Source organism: Protopterus annectens, chromosome 3.part0, assembly GCF_019279795.1.
Source record: "Protopterus annectens isolate FY-2018-M chromosome 3.part0, PAN1.0, whole genome shotgun sequence".
NCBI classification, from domain to species: domain Eukaryota; kingdom Metazoa; phylum Chordata; order Ceratodontiformes; family Protopteridae; genus Protopterus; species Protopterus annectens.
Window position 1 is genome coordinate 1685176760 of NC_056731.1, and position 9117 is coordinate 1685185876.

The window sequence follows — 9117 nt, forward strand, 5'->3', positions numbered from 1 at the left end:
TGGGAGATGACCACTGCCGCACCCCCCTTGCGGCAGAGGCCAGGGGCCACAGGCTCCTGGTGGGACTGTTGACTGGGCCGGACTATTGTCAGTGTGGCCTGACTGAGTGCCACCACTGGGCCGATGGGCTCAACTTGGGTGCCTGGGGTCAGTGGTGATGTTGGTAACCCACCTGTCTCGTCTTGAAACATGGACCAAGGAGTCTAACAGGTGTGCAAGTCCAAGGTTGGGCAGGAGACCCCACAGTACAATGAAAGTGAGGGCCAGCACTTGCCAGATGAGGTAGGATCCCCACGCTCCACATGGGGGGATGCACCGCCAGCCCATCTCACCTGTCCCATCGGGGAAGTGGAATGTGAGCATACCTGGTGGGACCCAAAAGATGGTGAACTATGCCTGGGCAGGGAGAATCCAGAGAAAACTCTTTTGGAAGTCCGTAGTGGTCCTGACATGCAAATTGGTCATCCAACCTGCATATAGGGGCAAAAGTCGAATCGAACCATCTAGTAGATGGTTCCCTCTGAAGTTTCCCTCAGGATAGCTTGTGCTCAGTGGATGCAGTTATATCTGGTAACGCGAATGATTAGAGGTCTTGGGGCCAAAACGATCTCAACCTATTCTCAAACTTTAAATGGGTAAGAAGCCCAACTTGCTGGCTTGGAGCTGGTCATGGAATGCAAGCACCCAGTGGGCCACTTTTATTAAACAGAAGTGGCACTGTGGGATGAACCAAATGCTGGGTTAAAGTGCGTGATGGCAACTCTGATCAGACCCTAGAAAAGGTGTTGGTTGATATAGACAGCAGGACAGTGGCCATGGAAGTTGAAATCTGCTAAGGAGTGTGCAACAACACAACTGCTGTATCAACTAGCCCTGAAAATAGATGTCACTGGAGCATCAGAACCATACCCAACTATTGCTGGAGCTGGGAGCCGAGGGGGGTTATGCTGTGACAAGTAGGAGGGCCACCGCTGTGGCACTGAAGCCCAGGGTGAGAGCCTGGGTGGAGCCTTTGCGGGTCCAAATCTTGGTGGTAGTAGCAAATATTCAAATGAGAACTTTGAAGGCCGAACTGGGAAAAAGGTTCCATGTGAACAGCAGTTGAACATGGGTCAGTTGGTCCTGAGAGATAAACAAGCACCGTTCTGAATGGATGGGCAATGACCTCCATCATCCTCAGCCAATTGAAAGAGAGTCGGGTTCAGATCCCTGAATCCGGACTGGCGGAGATGGGTGCCTCGCTGTGTGCAGTGCAGTGCAACATCTAATGGCCCACAGACCTCTGCCAAAGGCCTGTGTCTCACACATACTGCCAATGCATGTTATGTCATGGACACCCAAATAACATAACACACTCCACATAAGCCATATGCAAGGCCATGTAGACAAACCACAGTAAAATGTCCACCATATCTCACAGCATGAACTGTGGGCCAACACTAACACACACCTGTGATGGGGTGATAACCTTAGGGAAAGTATCAGAGAATGTATGCATAATGTATGGAAGAGGATAGAATAATGGAGGGGGTGGGAGCATGGGCAGCATGGAATGTACAAGGTCTGGCACACAGCCATGTGCACACACTATCCCTGGCTGCAAACACATAAATTGGTGGCTACAAACCTGCCCGTACAGCACAATAGGGGTAATGTCCCGACTTATGGCCCCTGCCTCTGGGTAACCTGTGTGAATCTGTACAGCTGTGAGGAATTGCCACCACAAAATAAGGCCATTTTGTCATGTCAGTGGATGTACAAGTATGGGCTCCTCTCCCAGCACTGTACCAAGGTGCTGAACTGGTTACACAGGCCAAGCAGCAAGTGTCTGCAGCTCCCCCTCCAGAATGGCATAACTTTCCATGAATATGTAGCCATTTTCCCATAATACCTGACACAGCTGCCTTCACCCTTGTTCCCCAGGACATCACTGTGAGCAAGAATGACCACCTGATAGTGCTTGAGGATATAAAACATCACAGTGTATAACAGTACACGTCTGAATATCTCAGCTGACACCAGTACCATGTAGCAGAAGCAGCACAGACACAATCACCTACAGTACACACTATCCCTTGCACAGTTTGACCCCATATTGCCAAATGATCTATGGATACCCTGCAGAAACAGTTTGCTACCTGTAGGTGTACAACACAAAGGCCTGGACTGGAGTACAAACTACCTGGAATGGATCCCCACATTCAATACAAAAGGGCATACTGGGCATGCTCACACATTTAAACAAATGAAGCCCATGTCTGCAAAAAACAGTGGACCACACATATCTGACAGCTGCAGATGTTAGTGCATACACTTCTCAGTATGCACCAGTCATGCTTTGCACACACATTGGATAGGAATAAAGACATATAGCCAAGGACAACACACTATAATATAGCAAAAGTAGACATACAAAGTGTGAAAGAGAGTGACTGTGACAAAGAGCCACCCATCATGAGGCCTGTCCCCCCAGCACACAGCTAAATGGCTACAACCACATGATGTGTAAATGTCACTCACTGTAGAAATTAGACACTGGTATCCATCAGCATTACAGACTATGTGGTGCAAGTGCTAGCTGTGCAGCATGACTGTACAAGGCAGTAGTCATCTAGCAGCTGTATACATGTACTTGCGGAATATAACCCTGCGTGTGCCTGCAGGTGGTGTGTCAACCTCTAGATGAATGGGTTATGGCCCATACACACACACACACATTGTCCTCCCCATAGCCCTACGATGACAAGCCTGCTTTCATCCACTTTGAAATACACTTTTGGGAATAGAGTAGGCCAGTAATATCTGTGGCGCATCCTAAAACTGCGTAATGCTGTAGTAATAAACTAGTTAGGTAGGAGTTCTAATCCCAGACATGGCAACTGTGTGTGTGTGTGTGTGTGTGTGTGTGTGTGTGTGTGTGTGTGTGTGTGTGTGTGTGTGTGTGTGTGTGTGTGTGTGTGTGTGTGTCTGTCTATGTAGGTAGCAATGTGTTTTAGGCTAGCCACACTCACTAAATTCAAATGCCCCACTTTGGCAAGGCTGCTGATGTCAATCACTGTGAAATACACTGTTGGGAAAGGTGTAGCCCACTAATCTCTGCTGCACGTCCTATAATTGTGTAATGCTCTAGTTTGATAAACTAGTTAGGTAAGAGTTCTAGTCCCAGACATGGCAAGTGTGTGTGTGTGTGTGTGTGTGTGTGTGTGTGTGTGTGTGTGTGTGTGTGTGTGTGTGTGTGTGTGTGTGTGTGTGTGTCTGTGTAGGGAGCAATGCTTTTTAGGCTAGTCACACTCACTACAATTCAAATGACCCATTTTGGCAAGGCTGCTGATGTCATTCACTGTGAAATACACCTTTGGGAAAGATGTACCCCAGTAATCTCTGTGGTGCATCCTATAAATTCATAATGCCGTAGTGTAATATAGTATTTTGGTAGGGGTTCTAGTCCCACACATAGCAAATGTGGATGCGTGTTTCTTTGTGTAGGGAGCAATGTATTTTAGGCTAGTCACACTCACTACAGATCATGCCCTACCTTGGAAAGGCTGTTGATGTCATTCACTGTGAAATACACCTTTGTGAAAAGTGTAGCCTAGTAATCTCTGTGGTACATCCTATAACTGCGTACTGTTGTAGTGTGATAAACTAGTTAGGTAAGAATTCTAATCCCAGACATGGCAACTGTGTGTGTCTCTGTGTAGGGAGCAATGCTTTTTAGGCTAGTCACACTTAGTACAATTTAAATGCCCTACTTTGGCAAGGTTGCTGATGTCATTCACTGTGAAATACACCTTTGGGAAAGTTGTAGCCCAGTACTTTCTGTGGCACGTCCTGTAACTGCGTAATGCTGTAGTGTGATCAACTAGTTAGATAGGAGTTCTAATCCCAGACATGGCAACTGTGTGTGTGTGTGTGTGTGTGTGTGTGTGTGTGTGTGTGTGTGTGTGTGTGTGTGTGTGTGTGTGTGTGTGTCTCTCTGTTTGTGTAAGGAGCAATGCTTTTTATGCTAGTCACACTCACAATTCAATTGCCCTACTTTGGCAAGGCTGCTGATGTTATTCACTGTGAAATACACCTTTGGGAAAGGTGTAGCCAAGTAATCTCAGTGGTGTGTTCTATAACTGCATAATGCTGTAGTGTGATAAACTCGTTAGGTAGGAGTTCTAATCCCAGACATGGCAAGTGTGTGCATGTGTGTGTGTGTGTGTGCGTGTGTGTGTGTGTGTGTGTGTGTGTGTGTGTGTGTGTGTGTGTGTGTGTGTGTGCGTGTGTGCGTGTGTGCGTGTGTGCATGTGTGCGTGTGTGTGTGTAGGGAGCAATGCTTTTTAGGCTAGTCACACTCACTACAATTCAAATGTCCTACTTTGGCATGGCTGCTGATGTCATTCACTGTGAATTACACATTTGGGAAAAGTGCAGTCCAGTAATCTCTGTGGTGCGTCCTACACCTGTGTAATGCTGTAGTGTGATATAGCACTTTGGTATGAGTTCTAGTCCCACACATGGCAAGTGTGGATGCTTGTGTGTGTTTTTCTATGTCTGTGTAGGGAGTAATGCTTTTTAGGCTAGTCACACTCATTACAATTCAGATGCCCTACTTTGGCAAGCCTACTGATGTCATTCACTGTGAAATACACCTTTGGGGAAAGAGTACTCCAGTAGATTCCATGGCGCATCCTATAACTGCATAGTGATGTAGTGTAATAAACTAGTTAGGTAGAAGTTATAATCCCAGACATGGCAGATGTGTCTGTGTTTGTCATTCATATCCTGTGTGGAGGTGGCTGTGAGTGTGTAACAACTGGACTCATTGTGGAGTGGGTTTTGCAAATTTCTTATATGGTGACCCTATTATATGTCACAATGTCCACATTACAAGGATAACAGATGTGAAATAGCCAAGAGGTTGGCGTGCCAATCCATGCCCCTACATGTGCCATCAAGGCCTGGCAAACAAAGTTAGCAACCCTTGTATTACCCAGAGAACACTCTCAACCCATGTCTCATACACAAACACACTTGCCTAGGCAAAAACTGCTATGTTAGTAGTACCCTGCATATTGCCCACAGATAGTAACCATGGTGTTATTGCAGTGGACTACAGAGGGCATGGCACCCTGTCCATCAGTACAATAGGCACGTACATGGAGACAGTGCGCCTTCCCTATGTTCCCCACTGGACACCTGCAACACCTGTGGTGCCATCAACTGTGACTCACAAAGGATATACCATGCCTGAAACACATGTCCTGTATGGACAGATGTCACTGACACCAGGGAATACCTGTATCATGCTATCAATGTAGGTGCAGGGTCAACCTGCTGTCCATTACCAGTTCCTGCCACATGAGGCCAGGACTGGCACATCTGATGATAACAATCTTGCACACAACATGGGCCAGACACCCCAGGTACAGTTCCACATGTCACTGTACATGCATGTGGGACGTTTGCACATCCCAGGCACCATCCATGTCATGGATTAAAGAATACATACATGGCAAGCAATGCACAACAATGGCCACACACAATAGTTACCCAGGTGACTGGATGGTGAATACAATACCCACCTGTGTGGGCCAATACAGACACTACTCACCTGAGCCACACTGCAGACCATTGTCATGTGGCCTGATGCCAAGGTATGCCCATCACCTAGCCTTGTATAGCGTTCTTTTACAGTCAATCACTACACACCCATGAAGCAATGCACCCTGTGTCTGTGTATGTGGTGTATGATGCTTTTGACCACATTCACACTCACTACAACCCCCATTGATATACTGAAGCATGCTGTCTGATGTCAGACACCACCACATACCCTTTGCCATATAGCCTCCTGATAACCCCTGTGGTGCATGTGATACATGCACAGTACTGTATTGTTCATAGGTTCATAGATTCATAGGTTGGTACTAGGCTATCAGCCCTAGGGCCTATACAAGCCTAGCCATAACAATTCCCTGGATATTTTTTCCCACAATATTTACTTCCCTGGACCCCTGTCTAGCAGGGTGACTGATGTGATCCCCGGGGTGAATTTCCTATCTCCCATCCAATCGTCAAAGTTCCTTTCGAAGAGGGACAAGGAGGCACTCTGCTTGACATGTATGGGCAGTCTATTCCTGAGTATGGGGAATCTCTGGGACAGGAATCTATCTCTCCAGCATGTTTTGCTCATTGTGATGACAAGGTTTAGATCCCTGAAGCATGTGGCTCTGAGTGATTGGGATTTCTATAAGTTGAGTATGTCCAACAGCTCAGGGTTTGACATGGCCTTGTATGTTGAGCAGAGATCACCACTGAGCAGAGTATAGATGGAGTTTTTTTTAGACGGTCAGCATAGGGCATCTGCTTTAGACCTGTGATTCTTTTAGTGAGGTATTTCTGTGGCCTTTCCATCTGTTGAAGATGTCTTGTGAGGTACATACCAAATGGAGCATTGTACTCTGTAATGGGTCTAATGAGGGATGAGTACAGTGGGACAATGACCTTCTTTTTTCTGGATGAAAAGCCCTTAGTGATGAGGTGTGCCACATAGAAGGATTTCCTGACTGTTGTGGTGATGTGGTTATTGAAGGTGAGACCACTGTCCCTGTCCATCCATGTCCCTAAGTCTCTCATCACACTTTCATTGTTTAGTGTACTGCCACCTATGTGGTAATTCATGGGTACATATTTTTTCCCAAATTGGATGACTATACATTTCTTGGCATTAAGCCTGAGCCCATGGCTCTGGCACCACACATCTGTTTCTGTAAGGTCCTTTTGTAGAATATCCACATCAGTTGGGGATTCAATAATGGCTCTCAGTTTGCAGTCATCTGCAAACTTTGTTAGCCAGAGTCCCTTAGTGTTGGTCTGTACTTCAGAGAAGTAGATGCCAAACAAGAGCGGTCCCAGGACTGAACCCTGAGGTACTCCACTTGTTACTTATCTGGGCCTGGATTTGGAGTCAGCTACTTTTACAGTCTGGGTTCTGTTAGCAAGCCAGTTGGGAACCCATTGAGTGACGTAGGGATTTATGCCCAGCTTAGTAAGTTTATCAATGATTCCAGAGTGGGGGATGGTGTCGAAGGCCTTGGCGAGGTCCAGATAGGCTGTGTGGACCGCCTTACCCTCGTCCACAGCTCTGGAGACTGATTTGAAGAAGTCAGTCAGGTTCAGGAGACAAGATCGTCCATTCATGAACCCAAACTTGGTGGGGTCCAGTGTTTGAAGGTTGCCAATGTCTTTGTTTATAAGTTCCATGATAATGCATTCCATGCCCTTGCAGATCAGGCTCATCAGACTGATGGGACGGTAGTTCTCAGGATCCAAGGTGGATCTCCCCTTGTGAAGTGGGATAACTGTAGCTGTGCACCATTCAGTGGGCATGAAGCCTGAGGTGAGGCTATGATTAAACATGACACTTAGGTGAGGTGCCAGTTCATTTTGTAGTTCATGTAGTACATAGCCCGGGATTTCATCTGGTCCCATGGATGCTGTATTCTTAGCTGTGGAGAGTGCAGTTTCTACCTGCGTGGCTGTGATTACCCAAATTTGGCAATCTTTTTGTATTGAGATGAGCCCTTTAGGGGGTGAAGTTGGCATTAAATCAATCTGCCAGGATATTTGCAATACCCTTTGTATCAGTATATTTAATGCCATTCTGTTGTAGCAAAGAGCAGACTAAATAGGGAGGAGGTGTATTCTTGACCCTGATAAGTGTGTCAATGTGTGTGGGACCCTGACAGAGTGTGGCTGTGTTGATGCTGACACCTGTTCATGCGGACAGACACATGTACTACACCATCACATATACGTTTGGAGAGTTCCTCAACATGTAAGCTATGTGGTGCATCCAATAACTGTATAGACATGTAATAGCAATACATAGTCAGGGGTTTGATACCCTGTACTGGTAGGTGTCTGACACAACCATGCTTAGGTTTTACTCTCCCACCCCTTCCCTGACTTATCTTTGCCTCTGTCTGCCTCTCTCACTCCCTGTCTGGTGAATATGGAGACTTGCACCTGCTTTGCTTAGGCAGCAGCATGTGTTTTGTAAGTGATGCTCATGATCAGTTGATGGCTTCTGCATGAATTGCAGCCCTCCTCTAGCTGATTGCATGTGGAACAGCTGTGGTAACATTCCCATAGCCAATTGCATGGAAACTCACTCCAGTATCTAGGACCATCATGTTGGTGTTGGGCCTTTTCATTCACTGTGAGCAGGACCTAGATCTGTTGTTTGGCAAACAGCATCACAGAAGGATTGGGGATTTACCTCTAACAACATACACTGCGGAAACAAGCCAACACACAGGAGGAGAATGTGCCTGACATGACTACAGAATGTAAGTGTTGCTATTCTTCATTTGGAGTAATGTTGGTTTAACAGGGTGTATGTAGATATGGCTGGTCTGCATCTTTTCATACCTGTCATGAGAGTGCTATGTTTCTGAAGAAACCCCCATCTGTAGGGTCATCTGCAGACTGGGCCGTATGTGGTGCCTTTTGTTTCTTGCGTTACTCACAGAGCACCTATCTGTGAATTGCAGAAGCATAGTGTGAGGATTGCAGTCAGTACATGGTGACAGACATGAGAGTTACTGACTTCATATCCCTCATAGGACATATGTCACAACAAACCCTGTTACAACAGTAAATGTATGAGGTTATCACAGCAACATGTCAATATTGGCCCTGTGTTTGTGCCTTCAGCCACAACTCTGTTAACCTGTGTACATATGTCATGCAGTAAGAGGTGCATATGCTCTGTACACCATAATTTATTGACATCATATCTGATAACAAGCCAGTGAGATAGACTGTGACACATGTTATGTATAGTAGGGGTTATCTTTGACATAGCCTGGGCATTCTGTGGTTGTGTGTACAATACTGAGGTCTGTGTAATTATGGTGATTGTCAACAGTGTGTGTATTTTGAATATGTACCTTGGCCTGTATACAGACTGTGGTAGATGTCATTGATTTTGGTCCTGTTCTATCTGATGTTACATGCTGCTCCACTGTATGTTACCCTATCGGCTTACATGTTTATAGGGCCAAACACACACATGTCACATACCGCAGACAGGCATCGGACCACACTGTGTAGTGGCCTAGTATA